Genomic DNA, 16,782 nt, shown 5'->3' with positions numbered 1-16,782 from the left:
CTTTTTCAACTCCTTATATATTGAAGCAGTATGTGTCCATGTGCAGCAAGACCTGTATAATATTCAAATTTAGGCTGATGAGTAGCAAATAACATTTTCATCACACAAGTGCCAGGCAATGACCATCTTCTTTGAGAGAGAATTCAATCATCTCCCCATGACCTTCAATGGCATTATCATTGCTGAATCCTACACCATCAATATCTCAGGGGTTACCATTGTCCAGAAACTTAACTGGACCACCATATAAATACTGTGGCTACAAGAACAAGTTAGAGGCTGGGATTTTGTGTCAAGTAACTCCCATCCCCGACTCCCCAAAGTCTCGCCTTCTACAAGGTACAAATCAGGAGTGTGATGGAATACTCCCCACTTGCCTGGATGCGTGCAGCTGCAACAACACTCAAGAAGCTCAACACCATCTAAGACAAAACAACCCATTTGTTCACCTACTACCATCCACCAGCCTAAACATTCAATCACTCCACCAGCATACAGTGGCAGCAATGTGTGTCATGTACAAAATGCACTGCAGCAACTTAGCATTGCTGCTTCAACAGTACTTTCCAAACATGTGACCTCTACCACCTAGAAGAACAAGGAAAGTAGATGCATGGGAACATCACCACCTGCAAGTTCCCCTCCAACTCACACACCGCCCTGACTTTGACCTATAGCACCATTCCTTCATTTTTGCTGGATCAAAAACCTGGAACAGTACTGTGGATGTACCTACACCAGATGGACTGCAGCAGCTTACCACCTCTCATGGGCAATTAGGAATGGGTAATTAATTCTGGCCTAGCCACAGACACTCAATTCCCAAGAACAAATAAGAAAAAACAGGTTAACAATGCGTAAATAAAGCAATCCAAGCACTGGGGTTTATTTCTCAAGGAGTAGAATTGAAAAGTAGAGAACTCAACTTAGTTTGAACCTTGGTTCGATCACTTGGAGTATTGTGTACCATTCTGGTCACCATATTATGAAAAGGATATAGAGACGATGAAGAGGGTCAAAAAGATTTACCAGGGTAATATCAGAAATGCTATCAGGGAATGATAAACAGACTGGGTTTCCTTTTTCTCTTGAAAAGAGAAGTCTTTAAAATTATGAAAGGTATTGATACAATAGACAGGGAGATTTTCCACGGGAAGAGCAAACTAGAGGGGATCAATATAAGACAGTCGATAAGAAATTAAATGGGGAATTCAGAAAAACCTTTACGAGAAAATGGTGAGAATATGGAACTTGCCATCACATGGAATGGTTGAGTCAAATAGAATAGGTGCATTTAAGGGGAAGCTAGATAAACATATATGAGGGAGGAGGGAATAGAGGATAATGCAGATAGGGTTATGTGAGGAAGGTTGCAAGGAGCCTCCAGTGAAGCATAAATTCCAGCATGGTCATGTTGAAATGAATGGACTGTGTTTATGTAATTCATGTAAACTAAATAATCCAGCAACAAACTAACTAATATTTTGTATAAATTCAGCATTATGTCTTTGTTTCTATTATATGGTGAGTTTTCAATAATAATTTTAATACAATATACACATTTTAATGTGTTATGTACTATTACTCCACAGAGGCAGTGGAAAAACAAAAGTTTTATTAAACCATTGGACTGTGTGCACAGCTCCTCCTAAAGTTTTGTATTATTTTTCAACAGCTGCCAGGAATGACTGTTTTGGCAATTGAATGGCACAGTCCAGACACCGTGGGGAAGTGGGTAGATTTTCACATTAGGAGAAGATTTCACCTATGAGGGCTTGCATAGCTGTCAACAGGATTTCAGTCTCAGCCACTTCCAGCTTATTATTCTCCCCTTGCTGTGATTATGATAGCTGTCATAGAGCAATGGTATCTGATCTGCATTCCACTGTAGAAATTGTAAATGCTGACCTTGTACTGTGGTGGAAAAATCTGAACTAATTTCATTTTGACATGATTTGTTAAGGATCTGACTCAAAGGAACATACACCTAGACCTGTTCACAGGGTGGCATAAATAAACTAAAAGTAATGATATCTCTGGCGCCAATAATTATAATATACCAAATTTGAAATAATTTGGTTAGCAGGCTCTAATACATTAATTGAACAAAGCAAACTTCAAATGAACGTGTGAACTAAAATACATTAAACAAGATGCATTGTTGAGAGAAGGATCAATTCAAAGAAAATTCAAAACTTTGCTATAATTTATATATTTATCATAAAGGAAAGTATGAGACAATTTTTTGAGGGGCGTTGACTATTTTCCAACATAGTATTTATGGGCTAGGATGGAGATATGGCCAAGGAAACATTCTGCTGGTTCCCGGATGCCCAGTCCCACTTCTGAGATTTTCCACTTAAATGTGGATCAGCACATTCAAATGATGTATTATTGTATTTCCCTTCATTAATGTCATATCACTGGCATGTAATTCTGCTGTGAAGAGCAGAGAGTGATCAATAATACTCCTGCAAACTTTAATGCCAATTAAAAAAAATCTTTCCTTTCAGCTACCATGGAAACAATTGGCTCAAATCCACTGCTGCAAGTGCCTGAGGTGTGCAGCAGTAATTTTTTAACCTCCCACAGTGCTGGGTCCCATGATGCAGGCAGGAATTATTCTCAAAGTTGACCCTGGAAAATAGCCAGAGTCAATGGCAGGCCAATGAAGAGAACAGAATTGGCATAGGGAAACTTTTTGTGACAGTAATGATGATGTTTTCTACTGTCAAATAAACCACTGACATTAACTGCCAAGGCTCATACATGAAGGAAAGCTATTTGGACAAGCTATCAGGGGAGTGCAAAAAGCCGTGAAAATTATGTGTTACTGGATTTAAAAAACATTTAAATTGTGATGCGAAACTGAGGGGAACTAATAAACACGTGAGGAACGTTCTTACAATATTACAGATTTTCAAAAAGGCAAATAGCTTTTTCCTTTAATGGTAAATATAGTAATGTAAAGTGATAGTTATTGTTGTTGGCATAGTCTTTTTGAAATTGTTCTATGCTTTGTTTGGCAGAAAACAATGCAGTATCTGCTATCTCCAATCTATGAGCGAATTGCAATGTAACTAGCATCTTGCTGTAAAAATAAGTTTCAATCACCTTTGTAGAACTGCAAGAAAATATAGTTGCAGATGATTTGAACAGAGCTTTTGATCTGACAGAGGTAAAGGCTATCAAATGTAAATGTGCAGGAGAAAGCTTTCTTTAAGTTGCAGTGAGTTGGCAGTATGACATCACCAGTACAGTATTGCAGTATTCAGAAAATCTTTTTGTGTGTTATTGAATAACCTTAAATGCAGATGCTTTGCAACAGAAAACTGGAGGCATGTCCTTCATAAATTTTTTAGTATATAATATGCGAAGGAAGTTTCATATGTATACAGCTCTGTAATTTCTGTTATTTTAAAAAGTGATATTTGCAACAGTATTCTTGCAGAAAAATATATGAAAGGGTATCATTTTTATTGTTGACCCCTTATTGAATTAATTTGAAATAATTTGACAAAGTGAATAACCATTCCTGACAAGGTCAGTGTTTCAAATAGTCACTACAAATGCTTAAATAATATGATAAAGATATTTATTTATAAATTACCATTCACAATGCACAATGCACTTTACAGTCAATGAAGTATTTTTGAAGTGTAGTCACCGTTGTAATGTAGGAAACGTGGCAGCCAATCTGCAAGCTGCCACAAACAGCAATGCGAAAATGATTAAATAGGCCATTTTTGTGATGTTTATTGAGGGATAAATATTGTCCAGGACACCAGAGATAACTCTTATGCTCTCCTCAATAGTGCTGTGGGATCTTTTATGAATACCAGATGGGACCTGCATTTAACATCTCATCCAAAAGACTCTGATCTAGCATTTCATCAATAGCAGCCTAGATTTTTTTTGCTTAAGTCTCTGGAGTGGGTCTTCAATCCCAACCTTTCCGATTCAGGTATAAGTGCTACCAACTGAGTCGCGGCTGACAGCTTCAAGTAAAAAAAAAATGGCCAGTAATTTTATTCCTATATTTCAACAGTGACTACACTTCAAAAAGCACTTCACTGGCTGTCAAGTGCTTTGGAATGTCTGGTGATCATAAATTGTGCAAAATAAACAAGGGTGTCAAGGGTTATGGGAGGCAGACAGGAAAGTGGAATTGGGGCCACAACCAGATCAGCCATGGTCTTATTAAATGGCAGGACAGACTTGAAGGGCTGAATGGCTCACTCCTGCTCCTAAGGTCCTATGTCTTTCTTTCACCTGTAAATCCCACGTTCTATCCCTCAAATCTCCCTAGTAACGTTACAAAAAATTGTCTGATCATTATCATATTGTTGTTTGTATGAGCTTGCTGTAATTAGCTGCCGCATTGCCTACATTACAACTGTGACTGCACTTCAAAAAAAGTACTTCATTGGATGTAAAGCGCTCTGGGACATCAGGGGCTGGTGAAAAGTGTTATATAAAAATGCAAGTTTTTTTTTCATGCGGCAGGTTTCAAAGTGTTAAATCACCATCAAGCTTCTTTGACCCCGCCCCCGGACCATCTGGCCCAATCAGCAGCCGCGAGATAGCGGGTCTGGCATTGGGCCAATAGGAGCTCGCGTTCCGTTTCGCTGGGCCATCAATCAGTGCTGGATTGGCTGTGGATGAAGGCAGAGAACAGGCGGAGCGGAAAATCGGAGCAAACGGGCGGAAAAATGGTCGTGGGGCTGGCTGTAGGTGTTGAATTAATGGGGGGCGGGGGGCGATAACGTCGGATCGATTCACGGTGAGTAACACGGGAGGCGAATCGGTGGCCGACGGTCGAAAAGGTGAACCGTTTCACGTTGAGATTAAAGTGGAGTTTGTCGGCGGTTGGTTCCGTTTTTTTTTAACCGGGGGGGCAGCTCGAGGCGGGTCCCCCCCCACCCCCCACTCCACGGGGCCAGAGTCGCCGGGAGCCGCCCTGTTCAGTCGGACCCGCTGACCGACCCCGCTGGCAAAAAGCGGCTTTGTCGCTGTTGGCACCTCTCTGACCAGTTTGTGTGTGACATGACTTTGGCCAGAGTCCTGGAGCCTGGACTCTCGGGGTCTGTCTGTGTTATTCCCCCTCGCCGCCGCCTCCTCCTCTGCTGCCTTTACCTCTTCTGAAACAAAAATGACACTTACCTATCTTCCTACAATTCCTATCCCCCCCCCCCCCCCCAATTTGTCTCGCGCAATGATGCAGTTTTGGAAGTGCTCTCTGCAGAGAATTTGAACGCGCAATTCGACTGTGGAGGGCATCGCGACTGAATCTGATCATGTCCCCCCCCTACCCCAGCGCCCGAATGCGTATTTGCGCCTGGACTGAAAGGATCTGAAACACCGAGTTGATAGTCAGGTTCGACAAACGAGGGTTTTTGAGGCCGGTTTTCACGAACGAATTGGGGGTTGTACCTGATGATGATCTGTGAGCTTCATCTGATCATTTGACTTACTTAGCCAACGAAATCGCAAGATTAATATGACCATCTCCCACCCCCCTCTCGCCTACTTCCCCATCTCGCGCCTACTCCCCTCCCCCACACCCCCACTTTCCCCCACTCTCCTCTCCCCCCCACCACCACTTTCCCCCACTCTCTCCTCCCTCCCCACCCCCACCACTTTCCCCCACTCTCCTCCCCCCACCACCACCACTCTCCTCCCCCCCGCCCCCCCCCCCCTCCCCTCACCGGCTTGTCCCCACTTCGTGATACCTGCAATAACTGTGTGTTTATTTTTGTTTTTGCCTGCTGCTGCCAATTCCTGAACCCTGTTGATTGTGATGGGAGTTGATCAGACTGACCTGGTCTCTTCCTCATTGCGAATTTTTCCCCATTTGTTTCAGTTTCACTTTAATGTGGAATTGCAGCTTGTAGGTTTGTGATCTTAAATTGGTTATTTGCAAGTAAGTGTAATATATGTTAATTTTAACAAATGCTGTGCTTATTAACATATCGCCATTAGGTAAATGTCCATTAGACATTCATAATCTTTTACTGCAAGTGTTTTTCTTCTAGTAAACATATAAAAACACACCTCTTGAAATGTCAGTATACTGTTTAAAATTAATTCTGATTTGAATATGTGAAGAATAATTATATTTACTCTAAATGAACAATCCAGTTTGACTGAGTTTGTGATCGACAGGTCTGCATTTTGGTGCGAGCTTGGCTGTCAAGCTTTAGTTTATTTGTTGTAATGAATATTCTTGTACATTTCTTATTGATTTGAGGATTCTTGGGGCAAAATTGACGAGTAAATGCTGGAAAATAAATGATAGTTTCTTAGAAGTGAAAACAGTCCTATGACTTGCAGTTTAGAAAGATTTGTTTGTGTGTGTATATGGTACTTATTGTGTGTACTTCTTTCTTATCCCTTGCTGCTCGTAGCTTTTATATTTGGCATAAGCACTTCAACTGTGTGGTTACTTCCACTTTTAAGGATTAATAATTATGACATGGTGAGCTGCTTTTTTTTAAGTGGAACTTGGAACTGAAAAATTATTTTTAAAATTCATTCATTGGAGTTGGCCATCTCTAGCAATACCAACATTTATTGTATATCCCTATTTGACCTCGAACACAGGGTGGGGGGGTGGTGAGCTGCTTTATTGAACCACTGTGGGCTATGTGGTGTAAGTACTGCTTCAATGACATTAGGTAGGGACTTCCAGGATTTTGATCCGGTGACAATGAAGGAGTGGTAATATATTTCCAATTCAACATTGTGTGTGACTTGGACAGGAACTTGCAGTTGGTGGTGTTTCCATGCATTTGCTGCCCTTGTTTTTTTTAGGCAATAGAGGTCACTGGTTTGGAAGGTGCTGTCGCAGAAGCCGTGGTGAGTTGCTGCAATGCATCATGGATATGGTACACACTGTTGCCAGTCTGTGATGATGGTGGAGGGAGTGAATGGTGGTGGTTGGGGTACTGATCAAGTAGGCTGTTTTGTCCTGGATTGTGTTGAGCTTCTTGAATGTTGATGGAGCAAGTGGAGAGTATTTCATCACACTCCTGACTATTGCCTTGGTGGTGGAAAGGTGTTCCAGCCTCTAACCTTCTAGTAGCTACAATATTTATGTGCCTTGTCCAGTTAAGTTTCTAGTCAATTGTGACTCCCCAGGATGTTGATGGTGGGAGATTCAGCAAGGGTAATTACATAGAATGTCTAGGGAGGTGGTTAGACTCCTTTATTGGAGATGGTCATTACCTGAAAGCTGTTTGGTGCAAATGTTACTAATTAACAAATGAATTACCAAGAATTAATACATTCATGATTGTCCTATATTATAAATGGATTTTAAATTTTGTTTTTCAGGGAAGGAGAGGAATTTCTGTGTACAGAAGAACTTTATCGATCAGTATATACCCCAGGTCAACAAGGAAAGAAGCAAGCAGTGTTGGATCTGGTTCTGTGAAACAAAGTAGGGCAAGTGGAGTGTGCTCCTAGGGCAATCATCGAGCCAGCATTGAGCACAATATAATTTGGAAGGGAAAAGGTAGAGCATCCAAAGCTAATGAGCCCTGACTGTCAAATAAAATAAAACAAAACAGAAAAAAGAGGCTTATGACAAATATCAGGAGCAAGATTTGGTTACTAACCAGGAAGATTTTGGAAAGTACAGGTAAGAATTGAGAACGTTAATATGGGAGGAAAGGTTGCAAGGAAAGATTAGCAGGCAACATTAAATTGAACCCTAAAATATTTTAGAAACATATAAAGTTTAAGTGGTTAGCTAGGGAAAATAAAGAGCCTATTAAGGATCTAAAGACTCAATCATTATGGCACAGTAGGAGGCCATTTGGCCCATCAAGTCAATTGCTGGCTCTATAGAGCAGTCCAGTCAGTTCCATTTCTCCACTGTATCCTTATAGCTCTGCAAGTTTATTTCCCTCAAGTACCTATCAATTTCCTTTTGAAATCATTGATTGTCTCTGCTTCCACCACCCTTGTAGGCAGTGAGCTCCAGGCCATTGCAACTTGCTGCAGGGAAATAAAAAGTTCTTCCTCACATTCCCCCGCATCTCTTGTCCAAAAACCTTAAATCTGTGTCCCCTAGTCCTTGTACTATCAGCAAATGGGGAACAGCTTTTCTTTGTCTGCCTTATCTAAACCTGACACAATCTTGGATATGTCTACCAAATGGCCCCTCAATCTCCTTTGCTTCAAGAACAACAACCCCAGCTTGCCCAACCTAACCTTGTAGCTAAAATCCTTATCTCTGGAACCATTCTGGTAAACCTTTGCATTCTCTCAATGAGCCTCATCCTAAAGCTTTCATCCTCATGTAAAGGCAGAGGACATGGCTAAAGCATAAATTGAGTATTTTGCACCTATCTTTACAGAATAAGTTGATGTGAGTAGTACATTAGGAGCAGATGGAAATAATGGATAGAATAGTAATTGATGGAGAAGGTTTACAAAGAATTAGCCTGACTGAAAGTTAGTGAGTCACATGATCCAGATGGAATGCACGAGCAGTTGTTTAAAGAAGCAAAGGAGAAGAGGCTTGATCAAGGTAGTATTAAGGATGTGTATTTACGGACTTTTGGAAAGCATTTCACAAAGTGTTGCACAGGAATCATGTTAAGATGGAAACCAGTAGACTTGAGGGGAAATTGGAGGTGTGGACATGAAATTGGATCAGTGTCAGGAAGAAAAGGAATGAAATGAACTGGGAGGTGGTTTGCAGTTGTGCTCCCCTAAGGGGTGATCAGTTTTGGTCCCTTACTCATTTCCAACTTCTCTAAACAGCTTAGACTGAAGTATAGGGAGCAGCGTTTTAATGTTTGCAGATGGTTTGAAACCTGGTAGAGTGGATAGTGATGAGGATAGTTATAGGCTTGAGGATGACATAGACTGGATGGTAAAATGGGCAGAAGCATGGCAGATGGAATTGAATGTGGATGTGTTGTATGATCCTAGACCAGACCCCCAAGCTTTTGATAAGCTCTGGTTAGGGACCAATAATGTTCTGTTTTAAAGTAAACAAAGTTTGATATTCAAGACACTTGCAAAGAGAATAAATCCACAAGATTCCATGGGTTTTGAACAAACAAGAATAAATGTTACTGTGCAAGGAAAAAGAATTGGGGAGTGGACTAATTGGATTGCCCTTTGAAAGAATTGGCACAGCATTGATGGGCTGACTGGAGTGCTGCTGTGCTGTACTATGCTATGATAATGTCTGAAGCCCTGAAGTTGCAGTTTTTAATTCACTCCCAACTATTAAAGTACGCAGTGTTCTCTAGTTATCCTATTTCAAATGTTGACTGCACTAAGTATAGTCTACTTGTCTAACTTCAACTAATGATAGTGTTATTTTTGTGAAGACTGGATTGCTAAATGATGAAACAGCTGTGGTAGAAAGATTTGTAGACTGGCAATTATCTTTCTTGAAATGCTGATCCGTATGTAAGAATTTCTGGAAAGGGTTATTCGTTTACTCGGATTAAATCATTGGCAAGCTTTTTGTGGTTTTAGTTTTTATGTTGATGCATGCATATTATCTAGTTTCTATGTAGAAAGTGTTATTTAACATTGAGAATTTACATTGACCTAAGGGAGCTTGGTCTGAACTAGTTTTCAGTACAAAATAATATTTCCACCGTTCTCTGTGGATGGTATTGGACTTGCTGAGTATTGCCAGCATTTCCTGTTTATTGTTCAGATTTCCAGTATTCTGCAGTATACTGCCATTTTATACTAAACAATATATGACTAGTTAGCTGTTGAGTTGCAGTTGTGATTGCTTTCGCAAGAATTGAGGAACAAGCTAAGTGTTAATGATGTGTGAAAGTAATAGTGGCTGGATGTGTTTGGATATTTTGTAAGTAGTACTAATTCTGGCATTGGCTAGTTATGCTGCTTGTAAATTTAAACAGGATGCAAGAGAGAAGTGGAAGGAGCTTGTTTTGAAGTTAACACATGTTTTTTGACTAATTGTAGCTATTTTGGGTGAGTATGTTTGCAAACGGTGAATGGCTAACATCACCCATCTCTGCACCACCTAATCCAATTCTCCTTAGCTGACCTTTCATCTTGCACCCTCTGTAAACTTGAGCTCATCCAAAATTGTGCTGCCCATATCTTAAGTTATGCTGAGCCTCATTCAGCCCTGTGCTCACTGACCTAGGTTGGCTCTGTTCTGGCAATGCCTCAATTTTTGAAATTCTCATCCTGGTTTTCAAATATTTCCATGGCCTTGCTCTTCCCCATCTCCTATATATAACCTCTGCCAGGCCTGCAACCCTCCCAGATTCCCACATTCCTCCAATTCTGGCCTCTTTGGCACCCACAATTTTAATCGCTCCAATATTGGCAGCAACGCCTATAGTTCTCTAAGCCCTGACATCTGGAATTCCCTCCCTTGAACATCTCTACCTTTTTACCTCTCTCCTTTAAGGCACTCCTTAAAAACGCATCTTTGTCCAAACTTTTGTACACTTGTCTTAATATGTGACTTGGTGTCAAATTTTGTTTGATAACACTCCTATGAAGAGCCTTGGGACATTTTACTATGTTAAAGACTCCAAATTGCTGTAGGAGTTCCTCCAAGTTGGGCTTGAGATACTACTATCTTCAGCTGCTTTTTCAATGATCTTTCCCCCATCATAAGACACATGTTGTGCTGCTTGTTAATCATTGCAGCGTTCACCTTCATTTCACGTTTTCTCACTGATGCACTTCATAGCTGCATGCAGCCAAACCTGGACAATATTCAGGTTTGGGCTGATAATGTGGCAAGTAATGTACGCACCACAAAAGTGCCAGACAATAACTATTTACAAGGAGAGCCAAACTGCCTCCCCTTAACATTCAATGCAATAAACTCGTGGGGTGGGTGACCAGCATTGACTGACTAGTACTCAACTGGATCAGCTGCATAAGTGGCATGGCTACTAAAGCAAATCAGAGATTGGATGTTCTGTGGCTCACCTTTCGACTCCTGAAATCCTTTCCAACACCTGCTGGGCACTTCAGGAGTGTGACAGAATACTCTCCCCTTGCTTGGATGGGTGCAGCTTCAACGCTCAAGAAGCTTGGCACCACCAGCCAGGAGAAGCCAGTCTGTTTGTTTGGCACTTTGCCAAACAACCAGCCTTTCATCATTGGCAACCTGTAGCAGCAAAGTGGCTGCTGTCATACACCGAAATCACTCTAGTCTGACCCCCGCCTGACAATTTCATGAGCACTGTTCATTGTAAACTGCATTTGTGATATATTTTTGCTTTTTATGCATTTCCAAACAATATTTTGATCTTTAAGTTTTGCTGTTGCATTTTGTACCTAGGGTGTATAAACTATGCCCGTAGATCATATTTAACCTCAAACCGTGACAATGTGACCCATGAAGCTTGGGCAATTCTGTACTATTTATGCTCTTTTACTTTGCAAATTTGTTGGAATTTTTTGGGCTTGGCAGCTTGGGAAGGGCTATTCTTATGACTAATGCTCAATGGTGGATAAATATCAAATCAGAGCATCAAGAGATCTGTTAACATTAGCTCCATATATGGAAGTTAATGTGAATATTTATTTAATTCTATACATGACCCACAATGCTTCAAGATTAGTATTCAAGTGGCCCACAGCTTAAAACGCTTGGATACTTGTGCTTTAAATGGCATTCTATACAAAGCATAGAATCCGTTGAAGAGTCATACGGACTCGAAACGTTAATTATATTCCTCTCCGCAGATGCTGTCAGACCTGCTGAGTTTTTCCAGGTATTTTTATTTTTGTTTTTGTTTTGGATTTCCAGCATCCGCAGTTTTTTGCTTTTATTCTATACAAAGTCTCTGCTGAGAAGACAAATCAAGTGTTGAGTCCACTTAAACTTGAGGAATAATTTCTGAAAGCTATAGCATTTGATTTGTAATTTTAAATAATGCTTTGAAATTTAATTGCTAACGTTTATATAAAGAAAATGTTAATAGACATCTAATTTTGAGAATCTGAGGCAGATGTTAAAGCTGTAACTCCAATATGCCTCTTATTCTAATATGCGGAGATGGATAACTTCAGCTTCATTTTGAAATGAAAAAATAGAACAGAAAAGCATAGGGTAGCAGTGGTGGGGAAGTTATTTTCTAAATGAGACATCTCTATGCCATGGGGACACACCTTCACCATTCGTATCACAGTTCCAGAGAGATCTTGGAGAAATTCCAAGCAATAATTATCTTTCATTTCAAACACCTTAATTTTTATACAACTAAATATCACCATCAGTGCTTACTGTTCTAGTATTTGCAAACTGATGTTTTTATCTTGGAGGCTAATTATCCACTATAATGCAGTCATTGTGGTTTAGGTGTTAAAAGCTACTTATTGAAATTGGGCAGTGAGGCAGAGTAAGACAAGTGTCATGATGGACAGAGGTTGAGTGGATTGAAACTTGGACGTGTGCCCATATTCAAAGGCTACGAGATTTAAACTGACCAAAGCAGAAAAACAGCATCTATCCTTTCAAGTAGCTGGTTATGTGGGTGAAGGGGAAAAAAACGAAAAATAGAAAAGTTAAGGTGGCTAAATAAAATGCTACCTTGCGCATTTTTGTTGAAATCTGGCCGTTAACATTGTGTAGTTAGCTCAGTGGAGAGAGAATTTGGATTAGCACTTTATTACATCAATGTAATTGAATATTTCGCAACCAATTAATTACTTGAGAAATGCACTCATTCTTGTGTGGTCAGTTATAGCAACCATTTTGTGCCTAGCGAGGTCCCTCATAAATCAAATGGGATAAACACTGCAACAGTTAAAGTAGATGGCCTGTTTCTTTTTTGCAAGGTGATTGAAGTACAAGAATGAGGAAGTACTGTGCACAATTTTGGTCTCCTTAGCTAAGGAAAGATATACTTGCCTTGGAGGGGACATGGTGATGGTTCACTGGACTGATTCATGAGATGAGAGGGTTGCCCTATGGTGAGAAGCTGTGTAGAATGGGCCTATATACTCTGGAGTTTAAAAGAATGAGAGCTGATCTAATTGAAATATAAGGTTTTAAGGAGGCTTGAAAGGTGAGAGGCTGGTTCCTTGGCTGCAGAGTCTAGAATTATGGGGCATAGAGTTGAGGTTAGGGTTTGGTCGATTGAGATGAAGAAGAATTTCTTCACTAGGAGGGTTGTGAATCTTTGGAATTTTCTACACAAGAGGGCTCTAGATGCTCAATTGTTGAGTATAATCAAGGCTGAGTTTTTTTTAACAATTGGGAAATCACGATATGGAGATCAGGCAGGAAGATGGAGTTGAGGCCAAAGATGAGCCATGATCTCATTAAATGACTGAGCAGGCTCAAAGGGGCTGTATTATCTTCTCCCATTTCTTAATGTGCTTTTGAGTTTCCTCCTCCTTTGAATAATGTCATGCAATTAGAAACCTGTTTGGCCCATGTTAACTGTTTGACACTATGGACCAATCAGCAACATGAGCAAGTCTCCTACAGTATCTTGGATGGAGTGCTCAATCTCAATTGACCAAACCCTAACCTCAACTCTATGCCCCATAATTCTAGACTCTGCAACCAAGGAACCAGCCTCTCACCTTTCAAGCCCCCTTAAAACCTTATATTTCAATTAGATCAGCTCTCATTCTTATAAACTCCAGAGTATATAGGCCCATTCTACACAGCTTCTCACCATAGGACAACCCTCTCATCTCATGATCCTTTTTTAAAATTACTTAAACTTCCAACACCCATAATCCATTTCCAATTAGTGGAAGTAGTTTCTCCTTCCCTGTTCCCCTTAATAGCTTAAACTTTGATCAAATCATCCAATTACTGTCAAAATTCCAGGGAATGCAACCCTGGTTTGTGTAATCTCTCCTTGTAGTCTAACTCTTGGAGTCCAGGTAGCCTTCTGGCAAATGCACTCCATCCAAGGCCAGTATATCCTTCCTAATGTGTGGTGTCCAGAACTGCACACACTGCTGCAGGTGTGATTTGAACAGGGCATTGTACTGCTGAAGCATGATTTCTATCGCCTTGTATTCTAGTCCTCTAGATATAAAGGCTGGCAATCCATTAGTCTTTTTAATTATTTTCTAGACCTGTTCATGAGATTTTAATGATCTGTGTACCTGGGCCCCCAAGTCTCTTTGGACCTCCACTGTTTCTGGCTTTTCATCATTCAGGAAGTACCGTATTCTATCCTTTTTAGATCCAGAGTGGATTACCCCTAATTTGTCTACACTGAAATCCATTTGCCATAGTTGTGTGCAATTACTTAATCTATCAGTATTTTTGGTTTTGTTTCCATCTAAACTGCTTATAGTGCCACCTATATTTGTGTTATTGGCAAATTTGGATAAATGGCTTTCTGTCCCATTATCTAAGTCGTTAATGAATACAGCAAATAGTTGAGGGCCCAACACAGATCCTGTGAGAAACCACTAGTCAAATCCTGCTATTTAGAATATCTGCCCATTATCCCAACTCTGACCTTCTACTCAACTAATTTCCTAACTAGGTCTATAATTTACCTATAATTTCATGAGCTTCAACTTTACATTTCCCTGTTTACTACTTTAGTCACGTTTTCAAAAATTGTTAGTCAAGTTTGTTAGGCATGACCAACCCTTTAAAATTCACGTTGGCTTTCGTTGATCAGCTGAAAATTTCCAACATGTTCAGTCACCCTAACCTTAATTACAGACTAGCACTTTTCCGATAATGAATGTTCGGCTAACTAGTCTAGAATTCCTTAGTTTTCCCCTCTCGCCTTTCTCGCTGATCTACCAAATTCTACCTATTCTGGGGAACTCTGGAAAAATTCCTCCTTTTACAGAGGGATGAATCTTTTTGGTGATGATCCTAGATTTGGACACAATTCAGTTCATTATTGCCATTCAATTGAGTTGATATTATCTGAGAATCAGGATTCAAAATACTCGATGGGTGAGTGCGTCCTCAACCTCTCAAAGCCTGCAATAAATCAAAGGGGATGAAAAATTCAAGAAAGGTCACCGCCGTACATCTCAGCTTATACTATGGCCGCTCTATAGTCCAAATGGGGATGAACAATTGTAGGCACAGGTGTCTGGGAGAGTGGGAAAATAATGTAGTGTTTGACCGGAGGAGCGGCGCATGTGGGAGAGAGAGAGAATCTGTAATGAACTGCTCTTTCAGTCGCAGATTGTGTCTCCCATGCTCGCCATTCTAACTCCCCCAATCACAAGTTCCCTTCCTCCCATCTTGCACTTCCTGCAGAGATAAGATTCTATGATTGGAAGATCAGGAGGGCGGGAACCTGTGATTGGAGATTGAGGAGCAGTTATCCTGGATGATGAATCCGACCTATTTGACCTTCTGTGGGAGGCCGAAAAGAAACAGGAGAAAGAGGATGGAGGAAGCGGCTGGAAACCCAGTAACGAGGCCAGGATCGGTCCCAGGGGAGTTGCCTGTACCGGAATGTCTTCAAGGACAGCAGCAGGGCAGAAGGTCAGTGGGGGTGGTGATTATAGGATCCAATGGATAGTAATTAAAGATCATAGGAACCTGTGGAGGATAATCCTGTGGTGATGGTGGGTGAGCAGCCATTGACAAATGAGAAAAGAAGTAATGAAACATGCAGAAATTCACTTGGTCTTATGCCTGATTTCTATTTCATTGCATCAAATAGTTGGAATTTGAGATAAATCTGACCTTAGTTTATTATTGTAAATTGGGAATTGTATTTAGGTGATGAGCAGAGACTTTTCAGATGGCAGGCAACCTTAGCCCATGTGTGGTGACACCTTGTCCCTTTACTGAGGCTTCCCTGCCTATGATGTATTTAATCTAGCAAGGTCATGTTCTGTTGTTAGTATGGGCTTCAGCAAACCATTTTTTTTGTAATCTTAACAGTTTGCACAATTATTATGAACAACTTGAATTTTCCTGAAGAATGAATGATTTCATAATGTGTAATCTTTCCATTTGGTATCTTTACCTGTCTAAAGAAGGAAACACTAAAGAAAAATTCAAGACAAATGCAGAAGGTAATGTCCCTCCAAGACTGCAACACCTAAAAAAGGGGTTAATGAAAATGAAAAAGGGAGCTCCCAAAAACCAAAACGTCGCACTTGAAAATCAAAAAGTGGCTGTCGACAAAGTAGGCTTTTTTTCTCAAAAAGAACCTTTGGGGAGCCCTTCAGTGAAAGTATTTGAATTGTTAGTTTTGCATGAAGAGAAACATTTCTATCAAGAGAAACATCTGCTTAAAAGGTGCACAGTACCTGCGGTTAAAACTAGAATCAAACTTGAGTGCCTGTACTGAGGTAGCTACTTGTACACAAATCACTCTTAATTTAGTTAATTTAAGTTGAAGTGAACGATAGTCTACATAGTTATTCACTAAATGGAACTCCAATTCATGAAATTTTTTTCATGTCATAAACATTTGCACTGCCATCAGTGTTTCAAGTAACCTAAATAAGAATTCAAAACAAAAACAGAATTACCTGGAAAAACTCAGCAGGTCTGGCAGCATTGACGGAGAAGAACAAAGTTGACGTTTCGAGTCCACATGACCCTTCAACAGAACTAAGTAAAAATAGGAGCGGGGTGAAATTTAAGGTGGTTGGGGGGGGGTGGTGAGGGGTTGGTTGTAGAGACAAGCAAGCAGTGATAGGAGCAGATAATCAAAAGATGTCACAGACAAGAGAACTAAGAGGTGTTGAAGGTGGTGATATTATCTAAAAGAATGTGCTAATTAAGAATGGATGGCAGGACACGCAAGGTACAGCTCTAGGAAGTAAGGACTCCATCCCATTCTCTCA

At 40.4% G+C, this 16,782-nt stretch overlaps 1 protein-coding gene across 23 annotated transcripts in view; it reads left to right on the top strand.

Annotated features, from left to right (window-relative positions):
* Nucleotides 1-4,627: 4,627 nt before the first annotated feature.
* LOC144684632 (protein-tyrosine sulfotransferase 1-like) overlaps nt 4,628-16,782 on the top strand; it is a 70,660-nt gene continuing 58,505 nt past the window's right edge. For 4 of the 23 annotated variants that reach the window (XM_078548691.1, XM_078548690.1, XM_078548689.1 and 1 more), the window contains exons 1-2: nt 4,628-4,783; nt 7,336-7,642. The gene's annotated coding sequence lies outside the window, so the exon portion shown is untranslated. The other 19 variants (XM_078548677.1, XM_078548678.1, XM_078548693.1 and 16 more) reach the window with 18 other exon arrangements.

Source organism: Cetorhinus maximus, chromosome 9, assembly GCF_964194155.1.
Source record: "Cetorhinus maximus chromosome 9, sCetMax3.hap1.1, whole genome shotgun sequence".
Taxonomy (NCBI): Eukaryota; Metazoa; Chordata; class Chondrichthyes; order Lamniformes; family Cetorhinidae; genus Cetorhinus; species Cetorhinus maximus.
Note: the sequence above shows the minus strand (reverse complement) of the source record. Positions and strands in the feature narration are given on the sequence as shown.